We start from the raw sequence: 13,424 nt of genomic DNA on the forward strand, positions 1-13,424 counted from the left end.
TTTAGTTGTATGACTTATACATTGCATTTAAATTATTTAGGTTTATTCTAAAGCAACCATGAAGTAGAAAATGAATTTGGAGAAACCAACCGCTCGATGGAGAGATTGTAATGTTTTATGGTGATTGTAGAAAATCTAGCCAATTTCGTTATTGTTTCGAATTCGATCAACTAGGTCAAACGTAGTTACACTTATAAACCTATATTTATATATCATACACTCCAAAGAGCAACCCCTATCAATTCAAAGAAAATGGAAAAACCGACCGTTGGATGAGTTTATTACAATAAATTATGAGTGTGGTAAAAAATTTAGCCAATTTCACCATATTTTCGAATCCGATCGGATTGGTCAACCGTAGTCACTTATATGTTTTATTGGTTGACCAATGGCTTGGCAACCGCGAAATTTGCTTATTTTTTCACATCACGTTTGTATATATTCCATCGATGGATGTGCGTGGACATAAGATAAAAAAAATTAATTTTAATTACAAACACATTGGTGTATACCAATTTTATTCCTTTAGTTGTATGACTTATACATTGCATTTAAATTGTTTAGGTTCATTCTAAAGCAACCATGAAGTAGAAAATGAATTCGGAGAAACCAACCGCTCGATGGAGAGATTGTAATGTTTTATGGTGATTGTAGAAAATCTAGCCAATTTCGTTATTGTTTCGAATTCGATCAACTAGGTCAAACTTAGTTACTCTTATAAACCTATATTTATATATCATACACTCCAAAGAGCAACCCCTATCAATTCAAAGAAAATGAAAAAACCGACCGTTGGATGAGTTTATTACAATAAATTATGCGTGTGGTTAAAAATTTAGTCAATTTCACCATAGTTTTGAACCCGATCTAATTGGTCAACCGATTACCGATATGTAGAATATATATATATGCACATATTCTATATAGAATAATAGAAGTATAAGAACTTCCACACACACACACACACATATATATATATATATATCTCTATATATATTATTATATTATATATATAAACACACACACACATATAAATATATATACATTTATATAAACACACACACACACACACATATATATCTCTCTATATATATATATATATATATCTCTATATATATTATATATAAACACACACACATATATAAATATATATATACATATATATAAACACACACACACACACACATATATATATATATCTCTATATATATATATTATATATATAAACACACACACATATATAAATATATATACATATATATAAACACACACACATAACTACAAATATATATATATATATATATATATATATAATATTTTACGGGCTTTTACGGGCCGGGCCTAGCGGGCTTTTATGGGCCGGGCCTAGCGGGCCTTTGGCGGGCCGGGCCTACGGGCCGGGCCGGGTTTTTGCGGGCTTTAGGCGGGCCGGCCCTCGGCCCACCAAGGCGGGCTTTTGCGGGTTTTTTGACGGGCCGGGCCGGGCTAAAAGCCCTCCGGGCCGGCGGGCCTCCATCGGCCCACTTGATCCGCGGGCTTTTTGATGAGGCCTATAGCTGGGGAAGTTGTGGATCCGATTCAAGGGACTACGCGGGCTCGTGTTCTGGTGTCGTTTGGGTTACTTGTTGTCCTCGTGATGGTGGTGCTGTGGTGTGGCGGTGGCTGGCTTGCAACGTGCGGCGTCCTCAACAAGGGAAGACAGAAGCGCAACAGGGCTGGGTCAGCTTGGGCTTCGGGCTCTGCTCTTCTTTGGGCCATCAGGTAGCTGTTGTTTATTTTTCTAGTTTCATTTAGGCCTTTTTTTTAGGCAGTCTAGTGGATTTATTTCCTACCTAGTTTTAGTATTTGGTCTTGGTCTTTGTCAGTTTAATTCTCAGTGTCTCTAGTTGTACACCAATTGAGATCTCTAGGCTACTAGATTTACTGGTTTATGAGTTAGGTTGGGAGGACCGAGCCTTCTAGCGCCTCCGGCGTAGTACCAAAGGGGAATCCCGCTATGTCTACGATGTATTCAATGTCAAATGAGTGACCTAGTTTTATGTACCACTGTGGGTACTAACACATGTACATCTTTTTGTCTGTCTAGATGGCAGCGGAATGATATGTAAGGGTCATTCTGGCTTTTCGTCAATTTATTGGCTTTGCCTTCTTTCAAAAAAAAAAATATAGTATAAATTTAATGTATTAATATATTAACATGTCGTATAACTTTTTGATACTAAATAAACACTAAATATCTTTTAGTCTATCATTTCTCCTTAAACAGTTATAAGTTCAACTCAGGGAAGAGTAGTCTTATTCTCATCTCGTGTTCTTTTATCCAAATCAAAAATTTACTTACCAATACCCAACGTAGTAGTGAGGCGTGTATAGGAATAGGATCACAACAACAAACTAGTAGAACAATGATAAAAAGAAGTAGAACTATACGATACGAGAGATTAGGGTCAAACTAGACACCAAAATCTGTCAACTAAAAGTAGAACAGTGCACCAAAAAAAAAAGGATTAGTCAAAAATTTCTACAAAAAACAATAGTACCATAACTACTATTATGTGGTTGTGCGGCATTCACAATGTACTATTATGTACTCACTGGATACGCTAATGCCGAATACTATCCCCTAATGCAGAAATCAATCTGCCTAATGTTGAAGTTGGGTACACACTCGGTACCGAAACTACTATTATGTGCTTGTGTAGCATTCACAATGTACTATCATGTACTCACTGGATACGCTAATGCCAAATACTACCCCCTAATGCAGAAATCAATCTGCCTAATGTTGAAGTTGGGTACACACTCGGTACTAGAACTACTATTATGTGCTTGTGCCGCATTCACAATGTACTACCATGTACTCACTGGATACCATCTATTTATTCTTGTGCTACTGCATTTACATTCGCTTTTGAGAACCATTCTTCACCTTGTTGTGAGACTAGAGAGCACATTCAGTACCAATTTCCTTGTTGCGGAAGCCACATGGGAAGGCTTGTGATTTGAATTTACTGTTACTGGTAGTCTTGGCCTCCCTCTTACCATCTATATCAAATGCAAAGATTTAAACAGATCAGCCATAGTAAAAAATAAAAAATAAAAAGGACAATTTGGCCTCAACACAAGGGCAAAAACCAGCATAAATCGAGCATAACAAACCAAATTCCTAAAACACAAACACTAACAGATTAGCAGAGTCAAGAAAGGATAGTATGGCATCAACAAAGTGAAGAAAAAAAAAAAAACCTCAATCCAACGAAGTAAATCGAGGAAGAACAGTTTAACATCAACATATGGCAAAAAATTAAACAGCCCCAATGCAATTTAACAATCTCTTCCGAAGCAAAGCTAAATTACACAACATTTATACCATTCAAATATTCCGGATCCTAAATGGCTTATGGTGCCGTGAGCTTAAATTCTTCCGGAACCTAAACCCACAATATCATGCTTTAATTTCTAGGTAAGAAAGTAAGAAACCCAAGCAATCTAGTTCTTTCCGTAAGATTAATAAGCTTAACCACCACCCTATTAGCTACACATGCTTCTCGGTTACAAAAGATTGTCAAGCTTAAGTTTCCGATTTCATTAATTCATGCTTCTAGGTGACAAATCTAAAAACACGTGTAAGAAAGCATTAAAGTAAAGTAGCTAAATGATACAAAACATGCATATTCATCAAAAACATGGCATCACACTATTTTATACATGAGTTTGGCTAGGGGTAAGGCCTAACCCCAATTTTATTCTACTCACCACCCATAGTTACATATATCAAACCCATAAACATAATAACATCAAGCAAAAGAGAGGAAGAGTGGAGAAAGTGGTTGGTTACCAAACTAGCTCACCTTGATGCAAAACTAGTGAGAGATGTTTCAAAGTATAGAAATTTCGGTTATTTCAAACCCAAATTGTCATATAAATCCATAAAACTTTTAGAAACATAAAGAACAAAGGCTTGAGATGATAAAACTAAGGTGTGATTGATCAAAGGTGGAATCCCGCACAACAACACCTATCCCACCTCGGCCCCCATCTCAGTGGAATGACCCGTTAATATTCAACTTGAGTCTGCCTCTGGGAGGGAAGACCCACTTTGTTTTCTCCCTTCTCCTAGGCTGCCTTTCTTCCTTAATTGGATGCAAACGTTGGTATTCCAAAAGTAGTTGGTTTGACTATGCAGAAGCATGCATGGGATTAAATGTGCTCCCATTCCATACAATTTGATTCCTCTCTACCCATATAGTCCAAAGAGACATGAAAAAGGTACACACCTATTGCATGGGAAGTACGTCCACCTGTTTGAACCCAAAATTAACATTTTTACCTGACGAGGGGGACTCGAAGAAATCGGGCCAATATCTGTGGCCCAAGTTATATATTTTCGACAAGTTCGGAAAATATTGTTTAGAGGCTAAATAAAGCATACTTGGAGGCCAAGCAATTTTGAAGCAAATCTAGATGTTCATCAATTTACTACTAATTATAAAGTATTTGATAATTAATGGTGATTTTCTTGATTAACAAGTACGCGCAAGAGGGAAGATAAATATGCAGGCTGCATATATGGCCGGGATTACGCGAGCCATGCAAGGAATTATGGCTGCCCATTCAATTAATGTGTAATGGCATGTAAGGATTTCGTGATCATACTTTGGCATGCAATCATGCTTGATGGTGGCTAAAGAGGAATATATATATATATGATGTATGTATGGTGGCTCATGCATGGTTCAATTAAGGGAGGTTTCCCATGTAATTAAACATGGCAACTTGCTGTAATTCTCCATCTATTCAAGAATACTCATGCAATTAAATAGCATGGTGGGCCATTCACTACCAATTATATGTAATCAATGCTTTCCCATGCAATTGAGGATTGTTGGACGTGGAATGGAAGGAAGCCACCTTTAATTGCAATGAATAAAGCTACCAGAGTCCTCGCGAAGATATATTAATATATATGGAAGACGTGCATGCCTAGAAGTTGTTTTCCAAAAGGTAACTAACCTTGCCTAGAAGATTGTTACGACAGAGTTAATCTCTTATCGCCTACGATATAATATTAAAACTATTAAGTGTTTTGATTTGATTCAAAGGTCAATAACTGTGGCCTAAAATATAGTATTTCATTCCTATTAGGAAGGAGAATATAGAAAGCAGCCTATATATAGAGGCTAAAGACGAACAACAAAAGACAACTCCTCAATCAACTAATCTCAGCGATTATCAAAGTCTCTCCGGAGCAAACCTACCTGCAACCCAGTTGCAACCCAGCGAACCAAGGGTAACACCCTCGCAACCCAGCAAAGCTAAAGATACGCTTTAGCAAACCCCTGCTTTCTCCAAACTTCCCAGTGATTACTCTGCTCAACCTACAATGTTTAGTATCGATTCGGTGATGCGAAGAGATCACAACCAAATCCCTTACCCGTAAGGCAAGAAGTCCTTTTTCGGAAGGCAGAGAAAAAAACCTTGTGACGAGGTTGGTGCTCTCCTCGTCCACATCGTTTGATGAAGAAGTCAAGTCAAGGGATTCTCCTACGATTGCACCCCACGGTGCTGGCACTCCTGCGCACACTCTTAAAAGAGACAGTTCGCACTAATACTGGTTTTGGAGCCAAACACCACCATATCAAGGATCCATGCACGAAGAGAAGTTGAATGATGGTTCCTTGCTCACAAACCAAGTGCACCGAAGAGCCAAAAGCATGCCACCACATTACATTCTTTGAATAAATGTAATTAGTTTCTACATCACATTTGCACAACACACATACCGTCTCGGGAAGTTGGACTCTTTTCTTACTCAACTCTTCTTTGGTAGGTATAATTCCACACACTAAACGCCAAATAAAGGAACGGACCTTAGGTTGGACATTCACCCTCCAAAGCTTTTTCCAGAACGCCCTCAAGTCTGGTTGTCACACCGAGGTAGATGCTTGGAATACTGAAAAGGACAGTCTTCTAGTGACATGATATCCGCTCTTAACGCTATAAACCCCACGCTTGTCATAATGCCAAACAATCTGATCAGGAGGATGTCTCACACTTAGTGGTATCTAAACAATCAACTCAACTTCATCAGGAGAAAACAACTCCTTGAGCATCTCTACAATCCACTCATTAGATTCTTGGTCTATAAGGTCTGCAACTTTAAGCTCCTCATCTAAGCCTTCCATCACAGGTGTAATCGGTTTAAACGTATATGGCCTTGGAATCCAAGGGTCAAGCAACACCGATATGCTGTCACCTGTACCAACCTGATAACGCAGACCTTTTGCCAAAACATCTTTACCTTTAATTAGACTCCTCCAAGTGTAGGAGTCCCCCGGATCAACGGTTGCATGCATAAAGTCGGAATGTGGATAATACTTAGCTTTGAGGGTTCTTGCCAACAACGAATCTGGGTACCGAATTAGCCTACACCCTTGTTTCGCCAAAAGGACATGATTAAAGTCCACCATATTATGAAAACCAAGTCCTCCTTCAGCTTTAAGTATACACATCTTATCCCAAGCCAACCAATGAATCTTCCTACCATTCTCCGTGTCACCCTACCAAAACTCCGCCATACATCTATGCATCTCCTCACAAAGGTGCTTTGGTAATTCAAAGCAGCTCATGACATAGATGGGAACAAATTGGACCACCGATTTTATCATAACCTCCTTACCAGCTGCACTCAACATTATGTCCTTCCAATCTTCATTTTATTTCTTGTCTTCTCCATAATAAATTGGAAAGCTTCAGTTTTAGAATAACTAACCTCAGTTGGCAATCCTAGGTATTTATCATGCTTATTAACCCTCTCCACCTCAAAAACAGAAGCCAAATCCTCTTGAACTGCCAACTCCACATTTTTTGAAAATGAGATTTTGCTCTTTTGGTAGTTATCTCTTGGCCGGATGCACTTTCATACAGCTGCAATATACCCCCTTCAGATGCTCACATTCCTCCCTTTCTGCTTTCACGAAAATAAAGGAGTGTTCGGCAAAGAAGAGATGGTTTATAGAAGGAGCTCCTGAAGCTATTGACACCCCATGTAACCTGCCATGATTTTCCTCTGACAATAACAGCCTTGAGAGACCGTCTACACAAAGGAGGAATTGGTATGGGGAGCCGTATTAGTGCATTTATATGCGGTATAGGATGAGTCTTTGAGGCTATGTTTGGTATGGCTGTGTTTCGCAGAAAAGCTGGCTTCTGCTTATTTCTGAGAATAAGTAGCTGAAAAGCAAATTAGCTTAGTGTTTGGTAAACTGGCTTTTTATAAGTGCTGGCAGTGGCAAAAGCAGTGTTAAAGTGTTTGGTAAATCCAAACTGGCTTGTGCTTTTTATTTATGGAATGACCAAATTGGACATGAAATATTATTTTGCCTTGATTGTTTGGTAATACAATGTTATTCAAATGCTTTTGTTATCATTTTAATCTTTATTATGGAACTTTTAATTTTTATAAATCATGGTGAATTAATATTAGATAACCGAATTCTAGTTTTTTAGTTCATTTTACCTAATGCACAATAATAATCAATTGGAAATCAAATTGAAAGCAAACCATGATCAATATTTGTACCAAAAGCCTTGTGATACATCAATTTATCAAATACTAAATTTAAGTAACATTGTTATCACATTCATACATTTTAATTTTCAAGTTTCCTAGCTAAGTTTTACATCATGAAAGATAATATAACTTGGTGCGTTGCTTGGTATTCCGCTTGATCTCCCAGTGACTCTGAATTAATACCAGCTGCAACAACATACATATCAAGTTTTCCTATTGGTATTCCAGTTCCAAGAACTCTCCAAGGTCTCCTAGGCCAGTAGGAAAAGAAACCAAGAGACATTCAGTATAAAACACAGGAAAATGAAGGATAATGATGAAAAATAAAAGCAGGGGATGGCAACAAGCAGGTTTTGTCCTGGAAGTATTTAGGTCAAAGTCTTTACTTGCAGGTCCAATACCCTTTCAATTGTATTGTTCATCTCTAAGCAACCAATTCCATTATCACACACCCTTCTCAGATTATTCTGCTCAAACTCAACCCCAACTCGGGAGACCCAAAGAAAAAGTGATACAATCTATGCTTTTCACACCATTCCTTCCACCAACTAACCAACTTATTATAATAAACACAATAATCTTTCCCTGGATCTAAATTCCTAGCACAGTCTGCAAATTTACTTTTCAGATTTTACACTAAGGATATAAATTTGTTCATCGATAAATCATGCATGCCATGCCATATCATTAAGAGCAAATCCTAACCTTGCAGCACAGAGAGTGTGAATTAATTTCAGCTGCAGCAACATAATCACATTTTCCTATGGGTATTCCAGTTCGAAGAGCTCCAAGGTCACCTAGCCACCTAGGCCATGAATACAATTGCCATCAGTAATGATTATCATGTCTACCATAGCTGCATGATTATCAAAGTAAATACAAACACCAGTAACTTTAATTACATGATAACTATCAATTAACAGCAGTCCAACATAGCCCCGACCCTGAAAGCATAATGATCCAACAAAATGAAAGAAATGGTCACTCACCAAATCTTCTGCAGCTAGCCCTGACCATCAAATTGGAAGAGACAATATATCAAAAGGAAAATTGGCACCCTTCCACGTACTAGACTATAATTGCAACTTGCTCTTTATTATTCACATAAAACAATCTAAAGTGAAATAAACAGTTTTAAATCGGAGTAGCATGACTAGCTTACCCAGATTGCAAACCAATCCAATCTCTTCCAAGCAACTAGATTCGAAAACATTGCAGACCTGGAAACCCCAAGATTCAAAATCAAACTTCATTGGTGTTCAGCTAGCTCATGAACAAACCCAAACCCAACTGGTCCTAACCCAATTAGCTAAATACAGAAAATCAAACTAGCATCTAGCTCATTAACATACCCGATTGGTCCTAACCCAAACCCAAAAAACTAGCAGCAAGATATTCGAAGACGGCGGAGAGGAAATTGGAGGCTAGTCTTGGAGGACGAGATGGATTTGGTGGCTTTGGGTTGTCTCTGCAATTGGATTTGAAGAGGGATCGAGGAAGGCCGCGTGTAATTTCTTCCAGGAAGGGAGGGCAATCACTGGTATTATCAAAGTATCATTAATCTACAGTATACCGCGCTACAGTAGGCGCTGCTGCTTCTGGCTTCCAAAAGCAGGGGTGCTCTGGCTTCTGCTTTTCTAGCTTAAAAGCCCTGGCTTCTGAAAGAAGCTGGTGTGAAGCTAATTTACCAAACACTACTCTCAGCGTTGCTTATAAGCGGGGGAGCTAAAAAAGCGCCCCCCCCCCCGCCCCCCGCCCCCCCCCAAACATAGCCTGAGGCCCCTTATATATTGCATTTATATGCGGTTACAGAGCGGTTACAGATGAGAAGAGTCGGAATAGAGATTCTAGAGTTACGAAACTACCCTTATCATAATCAATTGCAGAAAACGAATGGTTTCTGCGCTATTGTCCAATAGCGCTACTCCTCGTCAACCCTGCCATCAAAGACGAGACTCGTTCAGAACGTTTATAACTTGGAATGAAGAGAGAGAAGGGACAACCTGATAGGTCCAAGTCCAAGACTCCAAGAGAACACCGCCGCGAATTATGTGACTGATTCTATAATGATTAAGTGGCCAGCTGGAAATACTCGTTCTATGTCGGTCACCAATGAAATGTAGCGTCACAGATCTAAGAAAATGGAATGACCACAGCAGTAGAAAAATGAGAGAATGGGGATTATTTGCAGCAGTAGAGAACTAGGAAATCGACCTATCATTAATATGATTAAGATATTACAAGCTGTATCTCATGGAGATACCCTGGCTATCAAGGCCTCAACAAAATTAACAAGGATCGAATTACTTCCTACCTCATTAAACTACCTAAACTAGACATGGTTGGGGGAAGTCCTCCTGTCAAAATCTGAGTAATTGGGATGGATTTAATACTTTAGTCAGCCGGTCATGTCGACATCGGTGGTGAACGCTGCCTACCCCTCAGAAGCAGGTGCATCTGGAACTGCAGGCTCTGCTTGTTGTGGAGCAGCAGCCTCTGCTAGTTGCACAGCTGTGGGCTTTGCTTCGGAAACTGGACTTCTTGTTTGGGCAGCATTTGAATCCACTTCCATGGCAGAAGCTCTGGGTGGGGAAGCTGGCTGCACCTCCATCTCTGGGTAAGCAGCCTTGAACCGTGCACGCAAGCGTTCATCAACCAATCGTACACCACTCAGTTGATTACCGAGTGACATCCTCCTGATACAAGATAGTTGAGAGAAAATGATGAAACCACCAACGGCCAAGATATGTGTTGGCAAATAAATGAAAGACCAGAAAGCTTCATTTTGTACTTGAGACTTGACAATTTCCAACCCTTACTAAAGAGTTGCACATGATTAATCGCATATCACTTTTGACCCAAAGTGTACATAAGACTATGCTAGATTCAGACTTCATTGGTCCTCAAAGCAACAACATCTATCACATCTTAACTGGACTGATGCCATATATATATATATATATATATATATATATATATTGGCCATCAACAATAATGAAGGAACTGATGTATCAATCACAACCATTGATCAAGAAAGCATACCCTGCATGAGTGTTGTGCATGCGTGCAAACAGTTCCAGCTTCCTTGTCCTTGGGACTAATCCTCTCCAGCAAAGGATACATCTACAGGAATGCATGTACATTAAGTCAAATTTGTCTGTATCATGTAACCTGAACTTACTCTTACTTCATCAGGAAAAGTATAATGAACAGATATTTAAATGGACTAATTATAGCATTCATATTACACTAACCTCGCCTGGCTTACGGTCTGTCTCTCTGACCACAGCAACAATGACATCAGCATCAATATTCCTATTTACCAATGGATCCCCTTTTATTCCAACGAGGCAATGCTCCTTGCTATGATTTAGCCAGTGGCCGGTACGTGCGCCCAGTTCTAATTATTCGTTGAAGTTGATTAGTTTTCACCCAAATCATCTCCTCGATCAATACGCTTGTATACCCAAAGTTCTAATTAAACTGGTAAGAAATAGAGTAAGCCTCTTTGGTTAAACATTTATGAACCATATAGTTGACAGATGGCTAAATTAAACATATACCATTCACGTCCAAGCTCCATCACACGTCCAGAGACCCAAAGAAAAATCAGATCATCAGTCTGCAATGCCGGAACATTAACAGCGCACATTTCATCATCAGCTATAGTTCCCATAAGGCAATTCCATATGAATGTCCCATGGCGGATCAGCCATTATGACTCCGAACTGTCCCAAAATATCCATTCTAAAATTGTGGATATCACGGTTAATCCATTGTGGTTGACCAAGTTCTACCTCAGAACAATATTCAGCACGCTGCTTTACTGGTTTAGGGGGAGCCATCATGTTTGACACATCTGGTGTTGAATCGAGCTCATAATGTACATATTTGCATGCCCAACAGTGGAGACAAAAAGTTCATTACTCAATGTAAATGTAGTCGATTATAACATAGTTAGTTTATGAATACAGTAATGAGGGTAAAGTCTACCTTCATGTGACGGCAGGTATCAAGAAAAGAACAGTCTCCTAAATTAAGATCAGTATGTTAGAGCAATTATGCGCCTAAAATGAACCTGGAAGGAGAGAAGATATATAGAACATAATGTAAAAGAGGTAAAGTCATAGAAACACCAAGATCAAAGTTAGACAAGCATAATTTCAGATTAACAGCAGATATACAATCACCCAAATAAATAAAGGTACACCGGAAGACAAGTTTAAACGAGTTCCCACAGAAGAGAGTTACTAGAACTGAAGCCAGCGTTCAGATAAATTTCCATTTTTAAAACATGTAAACCGAAATCAATGGTACCATCTTCCAAGATCACAGGCTGATACTAAAAATTAAAGAAGAGCTCATTCACATAGCAAGGTTACACTACCCGGTAAAAAACTAGAAAATTCCGCATTGCTTTATTAGCTTGTCAGAAGATCCTAGAGAAGGCGTTCAAGCTTTGACTAGATATATGTATCAATACATCATCTAATTAAATAGAAAATGTACAGGATAAATGATACCAGAAGCATGCATGCAGTCTGCATGATGCAGAATTCTAATCACTACTTATTCCAGGACTTAGGAACATATGATTGTATGTTTGAACTGTCCTTGAAAATACTGCTAAGAGACCATATTTTTTACTGACCTTATCACAATTCACAACTGAACACGGAATTAGATTGACGTCGGCAGTCCTCTTTTGTTAGGGATGAGCAGTATTCCTTCAATTGCGAACCACTTTTAGTTTTGAACTGAGACAAAAAGAAAAGAACTTCAATAATCTGTAAAATTTAGAGTCTGAGAGAAAGGCTTACAGTTCATATATAGAACAGCAAGTAGAGTATAAAATGTAGGCATTATTTTAACTTCAGAGCTTCTTTGAGGATGCAACCAATCTCACCAAAAAAAAAAAAAAAAACTGAGTCCTACACTCCTACTTGCAACACGATGAACAAATGATAAGCAAAAACAAGATGTCTTCAAGAGCCAAGTACAAGATAACTAATAATTCGGTGAGCCTAGGTTAGAAGATTTTTCTAATTTTTTTTAAAGAGCAAAAAAAAAAGTAATTGTCAATTTTCAATTGATACTCAAACAATAATTGGTTAAGGGCTAAATAAGTTACCAAATTTTAAATATTTTGGACCATTGGATATGTTACTAATCCAATAGTTCAAAATATTTAACAAAATGAAGGTATGGCAAATACTCGGATACCTAAGAAAATTCCGTAAAGGAGGTCCCCCGTTTTCGACTTGTGCAACTCCCTACAAGTCTTCTCACTCAGCAATGCCTTAAGGTCCTTCATCTCCTCCTCCTCTTCGCTCTTCATGCTCTTATTCGGCATTCCACCTTTCTGCCCCATATATTGGGTCTATGCATTATATTGGAGACCCAATCATGGCCCGAATCACCGAAAGCGGGTTCCCGCTCTCGTCCATGGGATTGAAATCTGGGGTCGGGTCGGGTTTGGAAGAAAGGTTGGGGCTTTCGGAGGAGGCGGCGAAGGGAGGAGAGGAATGTCACATTTTATACGAGTGAAAGAAATTAGAAGTAGTAAAATTTTGTTGCCTTCAGTCACAAGGAAAAAAATATAATTTAGAGTATAGATTGAATTCATGCAGTGTGGTAACACGTACCTATTAATATTCCATTGTTAGTTGAGATTATCAACATTGATATATATATATAAATATATATATATATATATATCAGCCTGATATGAATTATGTTGTGTTAATGTATTAAATGTGTTATAGAAAAGTAAATTCAAACTCAGCTGACTTAAGACTTGCTCGCAAGTGAAAATTCAAACACTCATTTGGAACTAAATCATTAGTATTTC

General features: G+C 38.5%; 1 long non-coding RNA gene and 1 pseudogene across 3 annotated transcripts; both read right to left on the reverse strand.

Annotated features, from left to right (window-relative positions):
* Window positions 1-7,552: 7,552 nt before the first annotated feature.
* LOC121050379 lies at window positions 7,553-9,314 on the reverse strand. 3 transcript variants are annotated; one of them, XR_005802798.1, is made up of 3 exons: window positions 8,926-9,314; window positions 8,279-8,793; window positions 7,553-7,824 (listed from the first exon to the last, which is right to left on the reverse strand). It is a non-coding gene; the product is annotated as an uncharacterized LOC121050379 (long non-coding RNA). The 3 variants fall into 3 exon arrangements; XR_005802797.1 differs by having other exon boundaries at window positions 8,279-8,378; window positions 8,563-9,314; XR_005802796.1 differs by having other exon boundaries at window positions 8,279-9,314.
* Window positions 9,315-9,753: 439 nt separating this feature from the next.
* On the reverse strand, window positions 9,754-12,944 carry LOC112177307 (annotated as a pseudogene).
* Between the last annotated feature and the right edge of the window lie 480 nt (window positions 12,945-13,424).

Source organism: Rosa chinensis, chromosome 7, assembly GCF_002994745.2.
Source record: "Rosa chinensis cultivar Old Blush chromosome 7, RchiOBHm-V2, whole genome shotgun sequence".
In the NCBI taxonomy this organism is placed as follows: domain Eukaryota; kingdom Viridiplantae; phylum Streptophyta; class Magnoliopsida; order Rosales; family Rosaceae; genus Rosa; species Rosa chinensis.